Below are 24,903 nucleotides of genomic sequence, written 5' to 3' on the forward strand. Positions count from 1 at the left end.
GAGAAGAGCCCCAGACATGCTTCATCTGCTGAATATTTCTAGCCATTTTTCCATCGTCAAATAATGTTTTTGATTCAAAGAACATCTTTGGTTCTCATGTTCAGTGCCACGTTAAGTAGTAAACCATTCAAAGTAGGACCATTAGCAAGTTGAGTAAGTCTCATTTTCAAAAAAGTGCTGCTGTCTTCTCTGTGTAAAGATAAAACATTTGACCATGTAGCTGTCAGGTACAGACGATCAATTTTCAAATACACATTTGTCATCCAGTTGAACCCAAATCCTGTGGCTGATTGTTTTTTGAAGTGCATGCTGGATTATTAGTTGGGCTGGTTTTACAGAAACTTGTTCAGACAAGGTAACATGCCATTACAACATTTTACTTGAAGTAAAATCTGAATTGAGATAAATTAGATTAGATTATTTTTTGTATTTGAATCAAAAAGAAACCTTATGGGCAAACAACGTTGTCACAATTATTTTTCAATATTCCAAGATGCAGCTTGAGGAAAAGTAGACATCATTAATCTGAAGAACATGTTTGGAAGGTTCTTATTTGAGAAACATTTAACAAACATGTTTCAAATGGGGGTGTTATTCCAATATCCAATTGAAGGTAGGTCTGCTACAATGCTGTTTCCATAATGCAAATTTGTTATTATAACTTACTTTTCATTGGTTACTAGTGAGCCATTTAAAAGTTATTTTGAAATTGGACCAAATTTATAAAGCGCTGTCTTGGGGAAAACACGGTTTATGGGGGGGGGGGGGGGGGGGGGGAGGAAATAGGTATTCCATTTAAGTGCCTGGCAGTAATTTGACAGCATTGTCACTTAAGGACATTATCTATATATTTCTGGCCTACAGATAAAAAAAACTTAAAGGGGCCCATTTAATTTTGAAATCCATGCGGGAAAAATAACTTTTTGCAAATCTGAAACTTTCGCCTGTAACCCCCCCCCCCCCTTTACCCCAATGACAATTGTCATTCATTGCGGGGTTTCTTAGGAACATAACTATCCCATTATAGCGGAACAGCCTGTACAGGGAAACATCCATTGCAAGATATCAGCTGATATTAATAACTCAATCTTTAACATGGATGTAAGACCTGTGCTTTTTTTAATTATGGGGAAAAATCATGATTTTTGATTGTCTGCACAGATATAAGGAAATATTTGGCAACTTTTTTGCAAGAACTGGAATATATTGTCATATGGAGGGGGCATTTTTAACTTTAAATTCAAATGATTTGTAGACCCACTGAATGTATCATAAAATTAATTTGTTTAATTGATGAGTTTCCAATGTTATTACTTTTATGATATAAATTTTGCATTTCATCATGAAATTATAGTACATGCATGACAAATACTTGACAGTCGTCTTAATATTTGCTTTACTGCATTTTAATGCAGTAATTTAAAAAAATCCCAATCTTCAAGTGAGGTTCCCAGAGCAGGTTTGTCAGCTTCACTGTGTGTAATGCTACCCGTGCTATTTTCAACATGCCCATCTCAATCGATCTATTGCAAGAACATGGCTGCCAGCACTTGGGCTAACTGTTGTGACTTTTTACAAGCCAAGGCCTAAAGTGGACATGAGCATACTTTAGTTGTTGGGAAATGCTGCTGCTTAAAGAATGGGTGGTGCAATGATGGGAGAGACTGGGAGCAAATCCCCTTAGGAATTTGGGTGTATGGGGGTCTGAGATGCTGAAGAAGATCAGAATCAGATCAACCCTCAAGATATACAAACAGGTGCAACTGGCAAGAGTTTGCTAGTCTGGTGACATATTTTCTTACGGCATGTACTCTGTGTGCCAAGTGATTTCCTTCTATACCCACTGTGGAACAGATCAATTTCAACAATGTTGTTTTAGAAATGCTATCAAGTGTTAAACTAAAAATAGGGAAAAATTGCAAGCATAGTAAAAATATATTTGGTGCATACCAACTTAGCTTCAGCAGAATTACATTTTTGTCAGTTCTGCACGATATACCAAAGTGGAACTTTAAAAATAAAAAGTTTCATGGGTCATTTGTTTCTTGGTAATTACCAACATCACACTGGGCATTATAAGATTTGTGATGGAAATCTTATAGATACATTGCTTTGATGTTGAAAATGCACTTAATTTGAAACTACACCGAACAACCACAATACAGGGCACATTTCCATTACGCTTTATACTTTTTCGAAATTTCATTCCAAACTTTGCAACAATGCAGATCAGTCTGAAGAAGGGTCTCGACACGAAACGTCGCCCATTTCTTCTCTCCAGAGATGCTGCCTGTCCTGCTGAGTTACTCAAGCATTTTGTGTCTAGCTTTGGTTTAAATCAGCATCTAGAGTACCTTCCTATAAACTAACGGTAAACTTGGCCACCCTCCATTGTATAGAGAAAAATCACTGATAAACCTCCAGGAACATCTTTTGTGGGAAGGAGCAAATGCCATAGCGAACATTGGAAAAGAAACAATTCTCCAAAATTAGGCTGCTTATCTGTTGCTATTGTACAAATGTCTACTTTTCAATCCTTGAATAACTTGAATCGGTATCACTTTGGTAGAAATCCAATAACTTTATACTGTTTTATACAATGCAAATTTTATATTGAGTATAGTATGAGTTTCTATGTTATAAAACAGTATGCTGAGATTTGTTTATAGATTTTTTAATACTGTGTTGCTCAGACAAAAAACATCTATTGCAATAATATATAGTGTTTTCATAATGTCAACAAAATTGTACATTATTTATAGTAAATCCTTGATTATTCTAATAAATTGCCTCTTGGATTTACTATATTCTGATTCAAATGATTGTGCTGTTCTACTCTTAGCTTTAGGTGTCACCTTTAGGTATAATCCGAGGAATTATCACACTCGCCTCAGACTAAACTCATAAAGAATGGCAGGTTTAGGCCATTTGGTCCATCAAGTCTGCTCTGCCATTAAATCATGGCTGATCTAAACCCCCCCCCCCCCCCCCCCAACCCTACTCTCCTGCCTTCTCCCCATAACCTCCGACACCCGGACCAATCAAGAAGCTATCTATCCAGTGACTTGGCCTACGCAGCCTTCTGTGGCAATAGATACCACAGATTTCCCACCATCTGACTAAAGAAATTCCTCCTCATCTCCATCCTAAAGGAACTTCCTTTTATTCTGAGACTATGGATTTGGCCCCTTTTTTGAATTGGATTCAATTTATTGTCATTGCACTTTTCAGTGCAACTAAATGGTTTAGCCTGCAGTCATAACATAGAATAAATAACAAACATTCAACACAGTTTAAAGTTCCAAAGTCATTGTCTCTTCCCTCCTTGCTCTCCCTCTGCGCTGAGGCAATTCAAGCCTCCGATGTTGTGACCCCGCCGGGTGATGGTAAGTAAGTCCCGCGGCTGAATCCGTGCTCCGCAAACGGGCCGGTTCAAACGCTGCGGCCTGGGGCGGTCGAAGCTGCGGCCCTCCAGTCCAGCGGACGCAGCTGTAGTTGCGGGAGCTCCGGAAAAACAGGTCACCACCTGTGACCTGTGAGCTCCCGATAATGTCGTCCACTGGCCCGCGGCCGAGCCTCCGAGGCTCCAAAGTCGGGCCGCACCGCGACCACAGCCCCGAAGTCGGCCAGCCTCGCGTTGGTAAGTCCTGGCTCTGCCTCCGCAGCCTCGAGGTCGGTCGCAGTTGGAGGCCGCCAGCTCCGCGATAGGCCTCAGCGCAGACGGACACGGAGACGGGGGATACGGCAGGAAAGGTCGCATCCCCCCCGAAGAAAGAGTCCAAAAACATGTTACACCCACCCCCCCCCCCCCCCACACATACACAACTAAATAAACTAAAAACGGGACAAGAGAAAACAGAAAAGACAAGCGGACTGCAGCCGAGCCGCAGCTGCAAGGCAGCGCCACTTCCTAGACTCCCACTAGTGGAAACATACTCACCACAGCCACTCTATCCAAGCCTTTCACCATTCGGTAAGTTTCAACGAGGTCCCGTCTCGTCCTTCTAAACTCCAGCGAGTAGAGACCCAGCGCCGTCAAACACTCGTCATATGTTATCCCACTCATGCCTGGGATAATTTCCATAAACCTCTTCTGGATCCTCTCCAGTGCCAGCAAATCCTTCCTCAGATATGGGGCCCAAAATTGCTCATAATGCTCCAAATGTGGTCTGACTAGCGCCTTATTAAGCTTCATCATTACATCCACGTTTTTGTATTCTAGTCCTCAAAATAAATGCTAGCATTGCGTTTGCCTTCCTTACTACCGATTCAACTTGCTTCTGCCATTTCTCTACCAATTTCAGTAGCTGATCTATATCCATGCTGTATACTTTGACGCCTTTCCACACTGTCCACTAATCCAGCAATCTAAAAAGCATCAGCCCCTTTCAGATCATTAACGGTCTTGCATACTGTACATTAAGCTTTTCCTTCCAACACATTTAAACAGAAAGTTATACAAGTCATTCTTAATAAACTTGACGCCTTGTGAATTTTGTATTGTATTGTATTGTATTCAAATTTATTGTCATTGTCTCAATTAGAGACAACGAAATGAATTTCCCTTACAGGCAGTATCATAAAAATAAATAAATAATAATAAATAATAAAACATTAAAAATAAAATAGAATTTAAAAAAAAGCACAAACACTGAAAGTCCACGACACAACATAACACAGTGGCACCAAGGTGAGGAAGGCACCATAGTCCAGCCAGCCTCCCCTCCATTCTTCCCAGATGTTCACTCGTGGTCGAGGCCTTCCTAGCACCCGCAGTCGCCGCCCCGGGTGGCCCGATGTTCAGGCCCTCACGCCGGGCTGGTGGAACGGCCATTCTGGCCATTTGAATGAGATGACCTATGATTCTAAACTCAAGAGCACAGGCTCAATCTGCTTAATCTTCCTACATATACCAAGCCCTCTAATGAATTAAATTGCTAAGGTAGCTGCAGTTACATCTACCAATAACCAAGATTGAGATTTTAGCTTGTCAAAGGAGCAGGGAAAAGAAGGAGTATATAATTCTAAACCAAAATACTTCATGTTGGATGCTACTTATATTCATAAAATATGCATTATTCCCAAACTTTGTCACACTTTAGAAAGCAGATAAGTACAGAAAAAATAAATGGTATGGATATAAAATGTCCGTACCAGTACACATGTGGATTGTTTCACCTGATTATTTCAATATGCCTAGGAATCATTAAAGTTAAAAATATATGCTTGCATTAATTTTACAAGCTTTTTTTGAAGTATGGCACCTGCTGTCCTTCTAAATTACAAAGAGAAATGACCCCATTCCATCGTGCAAATTACCACTTCCATAGCGTGTGGCAGCTGGTGAACAGCTGTGAATTGATTGTGCTGCCTACCACGCTGGCAGCACTGTTACCCATATTATACACAGGTCAGCTTCTGCACAGATCTTTTCTCCTTTGATGGCAAAAAAAATTAACCTGAAAAATGGTTTGGTACAGCACGGTGGTACAGCGATAGAATTGCTGCCATACAGCACCAGAGACCTGGGTTTGATCTGACAATGGAGTTTGGACGTTCTCCCTGTGACTGCGTGGGTTTTCTCCCACACTTCAAAGACGTACAGGTTTGTAGGTTAATTGGCTTGGTATAATTGTAAATGGTCCTTCGTTTGTGTAGGATAATGTTAGTGTGGGGATTGCTGGGTGGCATGGACTTGGTGGGCCGAGGGGCCTGTTTCCATACTTTGTAGGTTAATTGGCTTGGTATAATTGTAAATGGATCTTAGTTTGTGTAGGATAATGTTCGTGTGGGGATCGCTGGGCTGCGTGGACTTGGTGGGCTGAAGGGCCTGTTTCCGTACTAAAACTAACTTCAGAAATTGGAAGCAGAGGAGACTACTTGACCCATTGAACTTGCTCTGTTGTCCAAAATGATTGATCCTCCACTTCATCCTCTTTTCTCCCCATTCTTCTTAATCCTAAAATCCAAGAACTGCAGATGCTGAAGATCCAAGGTAAAATGCTGGAAACACTCGGCAGATCTGGTGGCATCTATAAAAGAGAAACGGAGTTAATGTTTCAAAAAATGACCTTTCACCAGGACTAGGAAAACCTAGAAACATTGTTTTAACGTAGAGAGGGCGAAGAACAAATGAATGCAAAGAACAAATGAATGTGACCAAAGATCAAAGGAAGCTAGGAGATACAAATGTTGCTTTTGGTTAAGTGAGCATGAAGTCTTGTTAATTGTAAATGATATGTCTGAAGGGGGTGTAAATTGAGGAACAGTGAGGATGAATGAAAAGAGATGGAAACAATAGTCCTGGAACTGTAAGATTCCAGCATTGCAGTTGCAGTAAATCTGGAGGGGGAAAAAATAGCTTGCCAGCAATTCTTTGTATCTGTAGGAAATGAGTCAGAATTACCGTTACATGATGACCTTTCATCAGAATTGGGCAGTTCCTGAAATAAAACTGGAAAGACTGGATAATAGGAATTGATGTTGAGTTCTGAAGGCTCTAATATTCCTTTTTCAGCCTCAAGAACCTGTGCTTCACGGCAACAGTGTAAGAGGCCAAAAAACAAGTGGTTCATGTGAGAACGAGATGGCAATTTACAAATGCCATGAGGAGGTGAGGGGATTTTAATGAAGATGGAAAAGTGAGCAAGAGATTTGTGGATGGACCAATCCCTTTCAGAATTCTGAGAGGGGAAGATATGCCTGTGATGGCATAAACTAGATGAGAGAATTAGAGAATTAAGAACTTGCTGCCAAAAGATGGGAGCGTGTGTCAGCCATATGACCCGTCATATACAGCATAAATGATGGTGGGGAATTAAGCATCTCGCTGGAGGAGATGATTCCACAATGATCCCCATTATCAATGAGCTGGAGGGGAATCGGTACAAAAGAGAAAGTTGAGCATTTGCATTGATCTATCTCGGTTTCCTCGGGTGATAATCAGCATGATAATCAGCCTTCAACCAATTTGATTCACCCCAAGAGATATCAAGAAATGGCTAAAGGCTTTGGATACAGCAACAGTGTGGTTCCTGACAACATTATGCAAAAAGTACTGAATAACTTGCTGTGGCCTTAGCCAAACTGGTCAGGCATAGCTATAAATACTGACATCCATGTCACAATGAGGTAGCATCTCCGCCATGGTGTACTGTTTTGGTATTTTTTGTGAGATGAGCAGTGAGCCAATAGTGAGGTGGGAGATTGCAACCTTCACGTGGTCCGCCCTGTTTCAACCAATGCAATCAACCTAGTGTGCACAATCAAATAAGATCAAATAGAACAAGTTGTCCTACAACTTTAGGCTGTGCACGCCATACGCAAGAAGAAGATGAAGAAGAAGCCAATAGTAATAGGAATTGATGTTGAGTTCTGAAGGTTGTATCTATTCCTTTCCAACCTCAAGATCTTGTGCTTCACTACAACAGAGTAAGAGGCCAAACTCCAAGAGGTCACAGTGAGAATGAGATGGCAATTTAAAACAAAAGACAAGTGGAAGCACCCGGTCACCCTTGCCGACTGAACTGAGGAGGCTATCTGGCCCATCAAACTTTTTCTATTAACCAATAAAATCTTGGATGATTCTCCCAAGCTGTCGTGCAATCCACGTTTTGTTACAAGAATAGAATCATGCAGCTACCAGAATGCCAGCCTTGTTCACCAACACGCAGCAGCTGTGAAAAAATATCAGAGGAGCTCAGCTGCAATGAAAGTCACAAGTTTTGTAAAAATCTGAAGCTTTTCATAGTTTGTGCGGAAATAAATCTTGGGTAATAACAAAAACCCTTGCAAGTAGAAGTTTGCATCTCACGTGGACCAAGATGTTTACACCATGTGAACTGCATGAGGCTTTCTGTTTCTCTTACAAATAATAATTGGCACACAATGTAAAACCTTCGCTGACACTTTGGCATGTCAGCAGTGACATATCAGGCTGAGATATTTAAATAATTAAAATAATTAAGAGCGTTATTTATGGAGTGAGATGCTAAAACATAAATTCATTAATTGAACTGTGATCATAACATAAAAAGCATTAATCTGCGTGTTTCCAGCACTTATGTAATGTATTAACACTGTGATGTATCAGTGTGACATTCACCAGTATCCAATGGGAAAATGTTCAACACTGAGATGACATGCAGGGATGGTTTCAAGAATACGTTGAAGGAAAGAGATTGCTTAGCACACAGCTTTGAAGTGCATCTGTATTAATTGTCATAAATGAGCTTCGAATGCCCAGCTCCAAAACTCCTGGCCGTATGTATCTCTGAAGATCGGTTCTGGTCTCAGCTCATTGATGCAATCACAAAGAAAGCTCATCATCTCCTCTATTTCGTTAGAAAATTGAAGAAATTTGGTATGCCGACAAATACTCTATTGTACTTCTACAGGTGCACATTTTAAAGACCATTACGTGCAGGGAGGAACTGCAGATGCTGGTGTAAACCGAAGATAGACACAAAAAGCTGGAGTAACTCAGCAGCACAGGCAGCATCTCTGCAGAGAATGAATGGTGATGTTTCGGGCCGGATGGGTCTCGACCTGATACGCCACCCATTCCTTCTCTCCAGAGATGCTGCCTGTACCATTGAGTTACTCCAGCTTTTTGTCTCTATCTGGGAGACCATTATGACAAGTTCCATCACAGCCTCGCTTGGTAACTCGAACACCCAGGAACAAACAAGGCTGCAGAACGTGGTGGACATTGCCTGGTCCACCATAGGTCCTGACCTCCCCATCATTGAAGAGATCGAAAGAAGGCACGACCTTAAAAAGGCAGCTGATATCACACCACCCTGGCCACACTCTCACTTCGCTATTTATATCGGGCAGAGGTACAGGAGCCTGAAAATTGTAAACACCAGATTAAAAAAAGGCTTCTCTAGACCACTATTCAACACTACCCTCAGCCGTTGTGATCTATGGACTTAGTTTTTCTTTTTCACTATTATGATTACCTGGTATGGTTATTAATTTATTGTATTATTTTGATTTTACATATTATCTGTGTTAATGCATCTCTGGGCCTTTTAAGTTGCACCAAGTAAGAAATTTAAAAATTTAATTACTTGGTGTAATTAATGTAAATGTAATTAATGTTTCCTTTGTCATTACATAGGAGAATTAAACACTAGAGTCTCTCTTCACTTCTCGACTGATCACCTGACCAGTAATTTGAGTCTTACAGTGAAAGAGCATGGAATTGGCCATTCAGCCCACAATGTCCACCATGGACAACCCCTATGCTGAATGCAAGTAATCCTATCCCTGAATACTGCGGGAGGTGTGTAGGAATGAACTGCAGATGCTGGTTGAACCTGAAGAAAGACACAAAAAGCTGGAGTAACTCAGTGGGTCAGACAGCATCTCTGGAGAAAAGGAATAAGTGACACTTCGGATCAAGCAGTAGAATTGCTGCCTTTACAGCAAATGTAGTGCCGGACACCCGGGTTCGATCCTGACTAGGGGCGCTGTTTGTATGGAGTTTGTACGTTCTCCCCGTGACCTGAGTGGGTTTTCTCTGAGATCTTCGGTTTCCTCCCACACTCCAAAGACGTACAGGTATGTAGGTTAAATGGCTTGGTAAATGAAAAATAAAATGTCCCTAGTGGGTAATAGGATAGTGATAATGTGCGGTGAATCGCTGGTCGGCTTGGACCCGCTGTCTCTAAACTAAACTAAAACTAAGACTGCAGGAGGTCTTGCTGCTCTAGAGGTGGCATCAGGCCAATCAATTGGCTGTGAGTGTTCAGTCAACATGAAGCATTGAGCTGGATCTCAATCTCTGATTTTATCCTTCTTTCTGCCCAGAGATGAGCGTGATGCTTCTGGCAATGGGCTCCAAAGCCCAATTATCCTGCAGCAACAAAGATACCTCATCACAGTAGTACATGACCATGGGAAACAAACTGCACAGAGAGCCAGTGGGCTGGAATGAAGGGGAGACTGATGTCGGAATAATGAAGCACTGAAGGGGAAATTCAAGCAAAAGTAATAGATTAATTTTCTGCATTGTCTGGAGGCATGAATTCTGTTGGGCATTTTGGTGCATGGGATGTTCTTTATCACCTACTATAGCTGCTGCAATGCTCAGAACCTGTGCCTAGTTTGAGGAAAATAAACCTAAAGATCATAAAGTTGTTACAAAAATACTGAAATACCATTCTTCAGACCCAGACCTCCGTTCTTCCTCAACCACAAACCCATACTGGATCTGAAGAAGGGTCTTGAACCGAAACGTCACCCATTCCTTCACTCCAGAGATGCTGGCTGTCCCGCTGAGTTACTCCAGCATTTTGTGTCTGACTCTGCAATACTCTCTCCGACAAAGATCACCTCCCTTCCACTCACCTTCTTTGCCTCTACCTTGTGGTTGAAACTTTATTCCAGCATTTGTTATCTCCAAACTTGATTACGCCTATGCCCCCTGATGCGACTACCATCTTTCATTCAAATAACCTGCAGCTCATCCAAACTTCTGTGGCTCGTAGCCAAATCTAATTCCTGTTCCTCATCGCTGATCTATTACAGCTCCTATTCAAAACTTTTATTCTTGCTTCAATATTCTTTCATTATTCTCCCCCTCTCAATCTCGGTAACCTAGTGCAATTAATCATGAACGTCCTATTCCTCTGATTTTTATGCATCAATTTGTCTTGTGAATTTATCTCGAGCACAGTATAGTTTGACACTAACTGCACTACAGGGGAAATTCCGAGCTGGCTTTTCAATAAGATGTCAAATGGAGGTCCCGCTTCTTCTCTTGAAATAGACATAGAAGATCCTGTGGATTGTTCAATGAGGAGCAGACAAATGTTGCCAAATATTCTCCTTAACCAAAATTACTAAACAAATGATCTTGTCCAGTTGGCTCAATACACCAATGGGAAAAACCTAACACACAAGATACCTGAGGGATTCAGATCATCATAAAAAAATCATCAAAGGAGCATGCTGATAACTCTAAGCCTCTACCAAAATTGAAAGACCCCAACCATTCTTGAGTACCCCAATCATTCTTGATTGTATAATGTATGTTGTTTCATCTATACTGGTTTAGCTTTACCTCACAAATCAATACAAAAATAACTGTTTATTGCAGCAGCCAGATCTTAACTGAAGTGTGAAACCAAGTTACCAAAGGAAATAGATGATCCATTCTCTACATCTAGTCACAACCCATCAACCATTAAGAGCCATTACATTTAACAGCTGATAGCCATACAACGCAACCTTTGCTTGTCTGTGTCGGAAGGAACTGCAGATACGGGTTGAAACTAAAGATAGACACAAAAAGCTGGAGTAACTCAGCAGGTCAGACAGCATCTCTGGAGAGATAGAATATGTGACGTTTCAGTCCGAGAACCTTCTTCAGACTCCAGTCTGATGAAGGGTCTTGTCCCAAACCATCACCGATTCCTTTTCTCCAGAGATGCTGTCTAACCCGCTGAGTTACTCCAGATTGTTGTGTCTATCTATGCTTGTGTGTAATCTCCCCAAGTAGTTTAGCATATGGCTTTAATTGAACAAAATGGGTTTAGTAAGATAATTTATTATCATCAAATCGATATACAGTATGACAGTGACAATACTTTGTACTCTTCAGAAATTATGTTCTAATGGCTTCAGTGTAGAATACAGAACTAGCTTAGAACAATGAAAAGGGTATTATACACAGCCTCAGGGCTCAGGGATTTGATAACCTGCATATCTCTGCACCTCCACTTTCACTCCCCCCACCTATCCCCAGCTAATTTTGGCAACCATCCCTGTGCACCCCCTGCCCTGTGATATTGCAGGCCAGGGTTAGAAATATCTGCCGTTGATGCACTGCCAATATGTGTTTACAAGATTTCACTACAAAGGACAGCGGATGTTGTTTCTGCTGCTTATTAATATAAGATGATTTTGGGTGCAGTTAAGGAACAATTATGGCACTGACGTCTTCATTTCTTTCCAGTGTTTTTTTCCCTTGCATTTTAATATACGTTTTATACTGTGATACTGTGAATTGTATAAATCAAATTCTCATGAATTCTTCAGATTATACATGGGTTCTAATATCTGAGTCCTTTTTAATGTTAATTGATTATTTTTTCAAGTTGCGTTAACAGAGATTCTCCAGGTTCCTTGTTTCTGCAGTCATATCCTGTTCACATTGCTGTCTCTGTGATGAATATCTCATTCGCGATCAACTTCTTTCAACTCTGCTTTTTATGTTGTACAAGATTGATCACTAGACGCACGAGTAATTTGTCTGATGTCCCCAGTTGGCAGGCCATTGGAAATTCTCCTCTCCAAGAACAGATTCAGATGCAGCCCAATTGAATTTTGGCCCAAACTCTGCATTAAACATGTTGCCGCATCGACGAATACTTCAACGTTAAAAAAAGAGATGGATAAATAAAACGGAAGGATTGTAGCAAGGCACATGTTCAATCATTTCTACCATAACGTGCTTTATCAGCTTTCGGGGATCGTAACTATTTACCTGGCTTCAAAAACATTTGTTAACAAGCAAACCTCTGTTTTGAGCTGGATGAAATGCAAGCTGCAGCAGGCACCACATATCTGCACTTCAATATTTAGCAATCAGATCAAAGCAAATACTGGAAAAAAAACAGGTCCATGGGTCCTTAACTGTATATCTTTAAATTCGAACTAAAACCACTAGTACTACTTCCCTCCCCAGATTTATGTTTACATGAGCTTCTCACCCTACCTTAAAGCCCCATTAAATTACAAAGTTCAGTAAGAACAATTTGTTCCTTTCCACAAATAACAACCACAATGTTTAAAAAGGTGTTTGGATAGGTAACTAGGGAACAGTGGTGGAGTTGCTGCCTTACAGCACCAAAGACCTGGGTTCGACTGACTACAGATCATGTCTTTACGGAGTTTCAATGTTCTTCTTGTGACCGTGTGGGTTTTCTCTGGGTGCTCTAGTTTCCTCCCACAGTCCAAAGACGTACAGGGTTGTAGCTTAATTGACCGGTAAAATTGTAAATTGTCCCTAACTAGAGTCAGTTATTAAAGATGGGATAGCAGCACATTTGGAAAGTGGTGAAATCATTGGACAAAGTCAGCGTGGATTTACAAAAGGTAAATCATGTCTGACGAATCTTATAGAATTTTTCGAGGATGTAACTAGTAGCGTGGATAGGGGAGAACCAGTGGATGTGGTGTATCTGGACTTCCAGAAGACTTTCGACAAGGTCCCACATAAGAGATTAGTATACAAACTTAAAGCACACGGCATTGGGGGTTCGGTATTGATGTGGATAGAGAACTGGCTGGCAAACAGGAAGCAAAGAGTAGGTGTAAACGGGTCCTTTTCACAATGGCAGGCAGTGACTAGTGGGGTACCGCAAGGCTCAGTGCTGGGACCCCAGCTATTTACAATATATATTAATAATATGGATGAGGGAATTGAAGGCAATATCTCCAAGTTTGCGGATGACACTAAGCTGGGGGGCAGTGTTAGCTGTGAGGAGGATGCTAAGAGACTGCAAGGTGACTTGGATAGGCTGGGTGAGTGGGCAAATGTTTGGCAGATGCAGTATAATGTGGATAAATGTGAGGTTATCCATTTTGGTGGCAAAAACAGGAAAGCAGACTATTATCTAAATGGTGGCCGACTAGGAAAAGGGGAGATGCAGCGAGACCTGGGTGTCATGGTACACCAGTCATTGAAAGTAGGCATGCAGGTGCAGCAGGCAGTGAAGAAAGCGAATGGTATGTTAGCTTTCATAGCAAAAGGATTTGAGTATAGGAGCAGGGAGGTTCTACTGCAGTTGTACAGGGTCTTGGTGAGACCACACCTGGAGTATTGCGTACAGTTTTGGTCTCCAAATCTGAGGAAGGACATTATTGCCATAGAGGGAGTGCAGAGAAGGTTCACCAGACTGATTCCTGGGATGTCAGGACTGTCTTATGAAGAAAGACTGGATAGACTTGGTTTATACTCTCTAGAATTTAGGAGATTGAGAGGGGATCTTATAGAAACTTATAAAATTCTTAAGGGGTTGGACAGGCTAGATGCAGGAAGATTGCTCCCGATGTTGGGGAAGTCCAGGACAAGGGGTCACAGCTTAAGGATAAGGGGGAAATCCTTTAAAACCGAGATGAGAAGAACTTTTTTCACACAGAGAGTGGTGAATCTCTGGAACTCTCTGCCACAGAGGGTAGTCGAGGCCAGTTCATTGGCTATATTTAAGAGGGAGTTAGATGTGGCCCTTGTGGCTAAAGGGATCAGAGGGTATGGAGAGAAGGCAGGTACGGGATACTGAGTTGGATGATCAGCCATGATCATATTGAATGGCGGTGCAGGCTCGAAGGGCCGAATGGCCTACTCCTGCACCTAATTTCTATGTTTCTAACGTATAGGATAGTGCATTTGTACGGTGTGATCACTGGTCGCACGGACTCGTTGGGCCAAAGGGCCTGTTCATCTGATGTATATCTGAGGGGCTGAACGATCTCATAGTAAGTAAGTTTCTGTGACTTAGCTAGAGGGGTAGCTAGACCTGGAATGCTACAAGTGCATGCCAAATGCCTTCTTCACACCCTGTCTACCTCTATCGCTACCCTCAGAGAACTGTGTGTCTGTACCCCTCAGTCTCTCCGCTCCACAACATTCTCCAGGGATCTGCCATTTCCTGTGTAAGTCTTACCCTGCTTTGAATTACCAAAAGACATCATCTCACACATGTTGAAGTTAAATTCCACCTGCTATTCCTTGGAGCACTTCCCTAATTAATAATTTAATCAAACTAAGGAATTAAGAGTTATGGGGAAGTGCTGGAGTAACTCAGCGGGTCAGGCAGCATCTCTGGAGAGAAGAAATACGTAACATTAGTCTGAAGAAACGTCTCGACACGAAACATTGCCTATTCCTTTTCTCCAGAGGTGCTGCCTGACACGCTGAGTTGCTCCAGCATGTTGTGTCTATCTTCGATGTAAACCAGCATCTGCAGTTCCTTCCTGCACGTAAGAGTTATGGGGACTGAGTAAGGAAGTGGGGTTGAGATCGGCCGTCATATCAGCTGAGATCTTATCGAACGTTAGGACCGATCGCCTGCTGACACTTCCCAATCCTTATGATTTTACAGATAATCAATCTTTGCAGTCTTCAGTAACTTAGTTAGGTCTTAAATCATTGGTTTATCTATTGACAAACATAGAACCCTTTATTAGAAGAACAAAGTCTGTTTACATCCAGCAACTCACAGGGAATAAAATGAAAGCTCGGTGCTGCCTCAGTCTATACTTGATCTAACACATCACTCTGGGATTATCTAGATTTGGTGATTGAGGGAAGATGGGAGGTTTAATTAGATCTTTGATTAGATTCTGATCCTCAATGCTACCTTCCAGTTAATACTTATATACAATTTCACATGGAGTGCATAAGCTAGCACTGATACATTATATTCTTAAATCATTCAAGCCTCATTAAAATAACATTTTCCTCAGAGGGATTATTTCTTTTTGATTCCAAGAAGTAATCTTACATTTATAACAGGATTAACACAGTTGCAGAGTATTATACAATCCCGGGTCCCATCAGTTAATACTTCAAACGTGATAATAGAGTGAAAACCCTAATGCATTCGGAAATGATAGGGTTCTCTTTGGAGATTCTCCCCATTTACGCTGCAAAGCAAAAAGGTAATCCATTGGACTTTGCTGGCATTGAAATGTCGTGCAGGAAGGAACTGCAGATGCTAGTTTAAACCAAGATTATATACAAAAAGCTGGAGTAACTCAGCGGGGGCAGTCAGCATCTCTGGGGAGAAGGAAGGGGTGATGGATAGGTGGAACATGATAGGTAACATTTCAGGTAAGAATCCTTCTCCAATGATACCTCCTGATCTGCTGAGTTACTCCAGCACTTTGTGTCTTTATTTGTAAGCCAGCATCTGCAGTTCCTTGTATCCATATTAGGCTGTTACATTTGTTCACACCGTGTGTGAACCAGCTGAATGGGAGGCTTGCTCAGCTGCACACATTTTCCTGCTTGCAACTCTCACGTCACTACAATTCATTTAGCAGACATAAATTGAATGAGCTGGAAAATATTTAGAGTTGTTAATTAATTTGAAAAGGGAGTCATTAACAAATTAGATGTGTAAGCTGAACTTTCCCTTGTGTTTGGAAGGGTGGAACCAGATTAGACAGCTACCTCTTTTGTAATACTGAAGAGGTTCACCCCACAATACCACCAAATGATAAACATAATAATTCAGCATCATTGCACTGTGGCCTGAAGATTCTGGTTAGGGGCAGAGGGTTGGCTCCTATGGTGCCACAGCAGTAGAGTCAGAAACCCGACTTCAAACCTGACTACGAGTGCTGTCTGTATGGTGTTTATACATTCTCCCTGTGACCTGTGTGGGTTTTCTCCAGGTGCTCCGGTTCCCTCTCACAGTCCAAAGACGTACAGGTTGTAAGTTAATTGGCTTTGGTAAAATTGTAAATTGTCCCTACTGCATAGGGTCGTGTTCGTGTGCAAGGGATCTCTAGCCAGTGCGGATTTGGTGGACCAAAGGGCCTGTTTACGTGCTACTTCTCTAAACTAAAATAAACTAAACTACTGCTAATCTCGCAGAAACCAATTGGTTCTCTCTTGAGTTCGGAAGAATGAGAAGTTGTCTCATAGGAGTGTACAGAATTTATAAGGGTCGTGATGGTGAACTAGTCAGGAGGTTGTTCTCCCTCATTGGATTATTTGGAACTCTACTCAAGTAGGAAGCTCAGTCACAGTTTATATTCAAGATCAAGATTAATGGAAATGAAACAAGTCAAGGGATATGAGGGTAGTGTGGGGAAGTGAGTCAGAGATAAATGGTCAGCCATATGGTATTATAGAAAGGCAGAGCAGGACAGGGGCTGTGTCATTTTATTTCTTATGAAGCATTGGCTTGCTGCCTTTCTGGGGAAAATAAGAAACTGCAGATAAATCGCTTGATAAACTGCAGCTGCTGGTTTACCAAAGAAAGACACAAAATGCTGGAGTAATTCAGCGTGTGAGGCAGCATCCCTGGAGAACATGAATAAGTGATGTTTTGGTTCAGAAACCCTTCTCCAATCCGGGATCCCGACCCGAAATGTCACCTATCCATGTTCTTCAGGGATGCTACCTGACCTGTTGAATTACTCCAGCATTTTGTGCCTTTCTAGGGCTAGCTTTCTCCTGTTGGTGTCACAGTTTCTAACCTAGTTACTCTTCAGTTTAGTTTAGTTGCACCAAGGTACAATGACAAACATTTGCTAACCAGTTAGCGGAAATACAATATGTGATTACAATTGAGTCATCCACTGTGTACAGATACAGGGTTAAGAGAATAACATGAATAACGTTTAGTACAATATAAAATCCAATAAAGTCCGATCAAATATAGTCCAAGGGGTCTCCAATGAGGTGGATAGTAGCTCAAGACTGCATTCTAAAGTGCAAAAACCTGCAATCATGTAGTCAAGACAACAAAGCAGACACAAACTGCTGGAGTAACTCCGCAGGACTGGCAGCATCTCTGGAGAGAAGGACTGGGTGACATTTCGAGTCGAGATCCTTCTTCAGACTGACGTCAGGGGGGAGGGAGATAGATAGATAAGGTAGTGTGAAGGTGTGAAAACAGGGCAAAGGGAATGGGGATCGGGGAAAATGTAGAACTGATCATTGTTAGCTGGGAGAAGGTAAGAACAAAGCAAACAGAGATAAAATGTAGTCGGACAGTAAGACTGGTCGAAGAACTGGGAACGGGAGGGAAGGAGAGAGAGGGAAAGCAAGGGTTACTTGTAATTAGAGAAGTCAATGTTCATACCGCTGGGGTGTAAGTAATTGTGTTTGACTCAAATCAGGATAACAAAATATTAAATGTTCATGTTTTATTAATAGTGCAGAGTGTTTGGTATTTGGCAAGAAATATACCAAAATACCACTAATATTAAAAATCAACCGTTATTTTAAAATCCATGGAATATTCTCCGAATGTGAATGAGACTTCTCATTCAAAAAAATTATTTAAGGTAAGAAGTTATTGTTAAAAGTGATTAAAATTAGAATGGTATTTAAAAGTAATTTACATCTCATTTGCATAATGTACCATTTACCTTGTGTTTTTTTTAACAAAATGAATAGTATGTAAAAAGTTGGCATTGACATAATTCCCAAATATATATTAACATGTCTTGATGTGTTAAATGATATATCAGCATTTGTTAATAGTTGCTGTCAGTTTTACCAGGTAATGATACTGAGAATGGGTTTACTATAATTAGAACCACATAATTCTGTGCCATTGGATTTATGAACAGAAAAGGAAAATTTGCAGGATACATTTTCATTCATAACCTGCAAAGTTTCCCAGACTGTTTATGATTTATTGAAGTGCGGCCATTGATGTGTCGCCATTTTGGTGTTCCGGACAGCAGTAAAATCAATGGAAGTTTAACTTATTTTGGTACTGTTGAATGCTTGTTGGCTGTAGCAATGAAGAAACTTCCTGCCCCTAATAGCATCAATAACCTTTAACTTCCACCTGCACCACTAACCGTGTAAATGTGAACTCAGCCAAACATTTTTATCTCCAACAATGTACATACTGAGTCTATATCTCTCGGTTGCCAAACACTTTAATTCCCCTTCCCATTCCTACACGGATCTTTCTGTCCAAGGCCTCCTCCATTGTCAGTGAGGCCAAATGCAAATTGGTGGAACAGCGCCTCATATTTTGCTTGGGCAGCTCATAATCCAGTGGTATTAAAATTGATTTCTCTAACTTCAAGTAACCCTGGCATCCCCATCCCTTCTCCACCCAAGTTGTACTTGCATCAAAGTTGTCTTGTTGAGTCTCATTGTCTGTAACTCATTTTCACCTAGCTCACAGCTAACAATGGCTTGTTTCTTTGATCATCGTTACCTTTTTGCATATTCTCCTGACTCTAGGTTTGAAGAAGGGTCTTGACCCAAAACATCATCTATTTCTTTTCTCCAGAAATGCTAACTGGCCTGCTGAGTTACTCCAGCTTTTTTTTGTCTATCTTTGATTTAAATCAGCGTCTACAATTCCTTCCTGCTACATTGAATCACTATGATAAGTGCTCACTCACTCATCCGACAACATGGAATCATTAAATGACCCATCCCACACAACATACCTCCCATCCCACAGTCAACTCGTATTAAAAGTTTCACTTTCATCATTATATATTCTGCCCAAATCACATTTTTTCTAGAGGTCCCAAATACATCTTGAACTGATTTATATATATATATAAATGCTCCATGGACAAACAACCTATGGCTCTCGATGAATATATATATATAAAAGGAAAATAACTTTTATATATATATATATATATATATATATATATATATATATGTTATTTTCTGAGTATATAAGTTATTTTCCTTTTCTTTAAGGTGTATAAGCCTCCTTTTTATTAAAGGTTTTATTAAAGTTGCTGTAGTTTGATTGTGTTGCCTGTGGATGGCAATGTTGCACAGAAAAGATAAGCACATTGGACAAGATTTCTGAACTATTCTTACAGCCATATGATGATCTCCCCCCCCCCCTTAATAGTGTTTCTATTCACGAGAGAGTTTCTAAAAGTTCTCGACCTCTCACTATTACCAGATTTTTAAGGTGAGATTTTTTTGATTGATTTGTGAGATAATTTATTTGAATCTTTCATTTCATTTAATACAGTGAATAGCATTTATTGGTTGCAAAATATTTCTCCTGTCACTTTCCAAACATTGTGCAGGAAGGAACTGCAGATGCTGGTTTTAACCAAAGAAAGACACAAAATGCTGGAGTAACTCAGCGGGACAGGCAGCCTCTCTGGATAGAAGGAAAGGGTGACATTTCGGGTCGAGACCCTACTTCAGACTGAAGAAGAGGTTATTTGGTCAGCTTTTGTTAATGTCCGCTCAAAGCTTTCATGAGCTAAAAATATAAAAATTAAATGGTGTCAAATAACACTAATCATCTTTTGAATTTTGTCGGAGCAAAATGGAAAGGCCGCGCAGAGCTGGTGTTCGAAGTAACGGGTGATTTATTGAAAATAAACTTAAATTATTTTGCCAAATCTAACCTTTCAACTGTGACTTTGGTACGGTTTTATATTCTGAGATGACGAGGCTACTCAGAAACTCGATTAACAGTAATGAGATTTTGCAGAGACTTGATTAAGAATACAACAAAGTCTTAATAACAGAATGGAACTCAGAGAGACTTAGTTAGGTCACAAACAAAATGAGATGATTGTCCACGTCTAAATTCATTAACAGTAGATCCAAATTTCTGTTGCAATGATGGGTGCATGCATAATCAATGACATTCCTGTTAGGCTTTGTCAGTGGTTTCCTGTCATCACATTAGCACAATCCACATCTCTATTTACCAATTATTAGCCCTATAAAATGATTTATATGTTTTTAAATCTCACCATGTCAACTAACTGTTTCTTTTAAAGGATTGAACAATTCCTGTTTGGGAAGAGGGGTCTTCAGAAGTATACACTGAGAAAGGTTGGAGCTGTTTTCATGAGTCATATGTAGTAATATGAGAAAATTTAATCCTCATTTTGGTGTAAAGCTTTCAAGAGGGACAATTCCTTAGCTCTGTTTTATGGCTCTGAAAGATGGCAAGCTCAGTCACAATGGCCACACATGCGGGAATACATGAATGTTGAATAGGATATCTGTTTCATCGCTTACAGACTGCTGTGACTTTCACTTAGCCAAAAATAATTTGAAGAGAAAACCATTCCTGAGGGAATTTCATTTTTCCATCACGTGGATCGGGTGCCCTATTTTCTTGCAGAGTGAAAAATACACAGAGAAGTTTATGTCTCTGTGTTTAAAATCCAGAAGTTTATATGCCTGTGATGCTGCTGCAAGCAAGATTTTCTTTGTTTTTGTACCTCAGCGTATTTGTACATAATTTATTTGAATCTTTCATTTCATTTAAGACAATAAATTCAACTTGACTTGTAAGTTTAATATTGTCCCCCCCCACCCCCCGTCGACACGGTGGTGACATCACCACAAAGGACGTAGAAACGTAAAAGATAGGAGCAGGAATAGACCATTCGGTCCTTCGAATCATCACTGTCATTCAATATGATCATGGCTGATCATCCAAAATCAGCACCCCGTTTCTGCTTTCTCCCCATATCCCTTGATGCCATTAGCATGGAAGGTAGACAAAAATGCTGGAGAAACTCAGCAGGTGAGGCAGCATCTATGGAGCGAAGGAAATAGGCAACGTTTCGGGTCGAAATCCATTAGCATGGAATCTGGTTTGGACAAAAAATGCTCCATGTACAAACAACCTATTGACTCTCGGTGACTAGATATATGGCAAAGAAATATGCAACCGAAGCTCGTGGGGTTTCTGGTCTCTGGGTAACTGTAGATCAGCCTGAGCAAATGTCAGGAGAAAAAAACTGACAAAGAGCCATTACTCACTACACCACTGCAGACTCTTCATTTTGCTTCATTTAACATGCTACATACATTCAGATTTTATGCCTCTGCCCGCCAGCAGATGCTGCCATTAACACTGGTAATAAAATACATTCCAATGGTGGAAAACTGGAATGAAGAACGTAGCTACTGGAAGCATCTGAGTTGCTGTGTATTTCCAGAATTATCTGCTTCTGACTCATTACTTATTGTATCCCAGCAATGAAGTTACTGTGGTTGTATTCGAGGTGAGAGATGGTAGCGAGCCCTGTGCAAGAATATTGCAGGTTGTAGGCAAGCAGACTGACGCAGGCTGCTGAGATTTCTTCATAATACTGTAAATAATTTGGTTTCTGCAGAAAACTGAACTTTGATATTCCATAGCGATACATTACAAAAAAACACTCGGCACGACCCCACTGAAGTATAGCTTCCATCAAAATTAATACAAATTTTAAGTCCCAGAGTATCAAGAATCAATATTAGTCATAAAAATAATAATTTTTCAAAAGAGCAAAGATCTCGGGAGAGTAATCAAGTGAACTCAGCACACAGATGACAGGTCATTATGCAGAGACAGATAACAATACTAACGCCTATTTATTACAAGGTAGGCTCAGACTGGCTAACAGCAGAACAAATTGATCACTGCTGCCGCAGGCTGGGGTATGGATTGAGCATTTCTTCACCAGCAGATGCAAGATTGTTTCATCCAGGGGTACATCAGCATATTACACTTCAGTTCCAATTTCATGCCGTACAATATGTTAGCAGCTGATAAGATTCAGTGAGGAGTCAGTGGAGTTAAAATTCAGTTTTTGTGTTACTAACACAGTATGCATAGACTGATGGTTTATATACAGTATGTCCCCTGCAAATATTATTCCCACCCTGGTTACACATTCAAACTTTGAAATATATTTTCGGCTTGTGCGGTCCATCACAAAAATCTTCTTATATTCATAAGCAGCTGAAAAAAACCCCAGCATCTGTCCACCCTTTGTAGTGAAACCTTGTAAACACACGTTGGCAGTGCATCAACAGATAGAGGTTTCTAAACATGGGCCTGAAAATCACAGGGCAGGGGTGGAATGGGAGAAAGTTGGCAGAAATTAACTGGGGAAGGGTGGGGGGAGTGAAAGTGGAAGTGCACAGATATGCAGGTCATCAAATCCATGAGCCCTGAAACTGCGTATAATAGCATTTCATTGTGTCAAGCAAGTTCTGTATTCTACACACTCCCTCATATATTGCTGCCATTGGAACAATTAGTAAAGTACTGCTGCTGTCATATATCTATTTGATATAATAAATTCCCTCTTGGACACATAGTGTTGAAACAAAGCCATATGCTAACCTACTTTAGGCGCTACTTAATACACGCTATGTTTATGTTGTATGTTTATTAGCTGTTAAATTCATTTACTTTAGTTTAGTTTAGAAATTCAGCAGGGGAACAGGCCCCTACAGACCACCGAGCCCACACTGATCATCGATCACCCGTTCACACTAGTTCTATGTTATTCTACTTTTGCATCCACTCTCTACACACTGGGGGTCAATTAACCTACGAACCTGTACATCTTTGAGATGTGGGACGAAACCGGAGCTCCCAGAGGAAACCCACGTGGTCACAGGGGGAATGTGCAAACTCCACACAGACAGCACCCTTAGTCAGGATCAAACCTGGGTCTCTGGTGTTGTGAGATCTACCAGCTGCACCACTGTGCCGCCCTTCATTGATGTGTTGCCACCACCTTAAGGGAATGGACCATCTATTTGCTTTTTGTCATTGGCTTCAAATTTCAGTTAAGATCTGGATGCGGAAATAAACAGTTTTATTTCACGAATGTTTTGTGAGGTAAAGTTAAACTGATATAGTTAAATTACAGTACATTACAATGACAGGACTCCAGAATGGCTGGAATCTTTTGTTTTTTTTGCAGGGTCTAGAGTTATCAGCATGTTCTTTTGATGACTTTCTATGTCTTTGTTGATTCTGAATCTCTAAGGCAACTTCCGTGTTACTGCCATCTGTGTACTGCATCAACTGGACTGCAATCAATAAGATTATTTGATTTTGATTAAGGAGAATATTGGACAAAATCTGTCCTCTCTTATATTAGTTAAGTTTAGAGATACAGCACGGAAACAGGCCCTTTGGCCCACTGAGTCAGCACCAGCCAGCGATCCCCATACACTAGCACTATCCAGCACACACCAGGGAGAATTTACAATTTTTACCGAAGCCAATGAACCTACAAACCTGTACGTTGTTCAAGTGTGGGAGCAGCCGGACAAAAGCCACGTAGTTGTGGGGAGAACGTGCAAACTCCATAAAGACAGCACCCACAGTCAGGATCGAACCCGGGTCTTTGGTGCTGCTGTGCCATTGTGCTGCTCATTGATCAGTGCCATAGGACCTTTTATGTCTACCTCAAGAGAAAAGATGGGACCTCCATTTAACATTTAAATGCTTAACTAAAAGTTAGCTTAGAATTCCCACTGTAATGCACTGGAAGTATCAACCTATGCTGTATGTTTAACTTGAACTGATGTGAGAAATTGCGGCACAAAGATCAGAGTCAGAGGAATAGACTGTTCATGAATAGTTGCACAAGGTTACGGAGATTGTGAGGGGAAAAATAATGAAGGGATGTCAAACAAAGAATAAGAATTTTAAATTTGAGGTGTCATGGATCAATGACAAGGAAATGGCTATGAGCCACACTATTTTGGATGATGTGCAGTTTATTTGGATGAAGGATGGGAATTATAACAAGGGAGTAAAGGATGGATCAAGTTGCAACTTAACAAATGCAGGGATCAGAATTTCAAGAGGGTGGCACATTGGCGTAGCGGTAGGGCTACTGTCTTACAGCGCTAGAGACCCAGGCACGATCCTGACTATGGGTGCTTGTCTGTACGGAATTAGTATGTTCTCCCAGTGACCTGCGTGGGTTTTCTCCGAGATATTTGGTTTTCTCCCACACTCCAAAGACGTACAGGTTTGTGGGTTAATTGGCTTGGTGTAATTATAAAATTGTCCCTAGCGTGTGTCGGGCAGTGTCAATGTGCGGGGATCGCTGGTTGGTGCGGACTGGGTGGGCCGAAGGGCCTGTTTCCACGCTGCATCTCTAAACTAAACTAATCCACAGGGGTAGAGGCAAAGAAAGGGAGGTGAGCCGTGATCTTCATCATAGAGGGTATTAAAATGTCAGACACAGGTTAGAAACGAACAAGACATCATGCTTGAAAATAGTTTGGGTTGGTCTGAGATAATGCACAGGACAAAGAATTACTTTGGTGGTGAAGACACAGAGCTAGCGTCAGTGGACAGTGAGTAGAAACATAGAAAATAGGGTGTGGTCCCATGGGGTCCCTCTACTTCTTCTTGCGTATGGCGTGCACAGCCTAAAGTT

This window comes from Amblyraja radiata, chromosome 31 (genome assembly GCF_010909765.2).
Source record: "Amblyraja radiata isolate CabotCenter1 chromosome 31, sAmbRad1.1.pri, whole genome shotgun sequence".
NCBI classification, from domain to species: Eukaryota; Metazoa; Chordata; class Chondrichthyes; order Rajiformes; family Rajidae; genus Amblyraja; species Amblyraja radiata.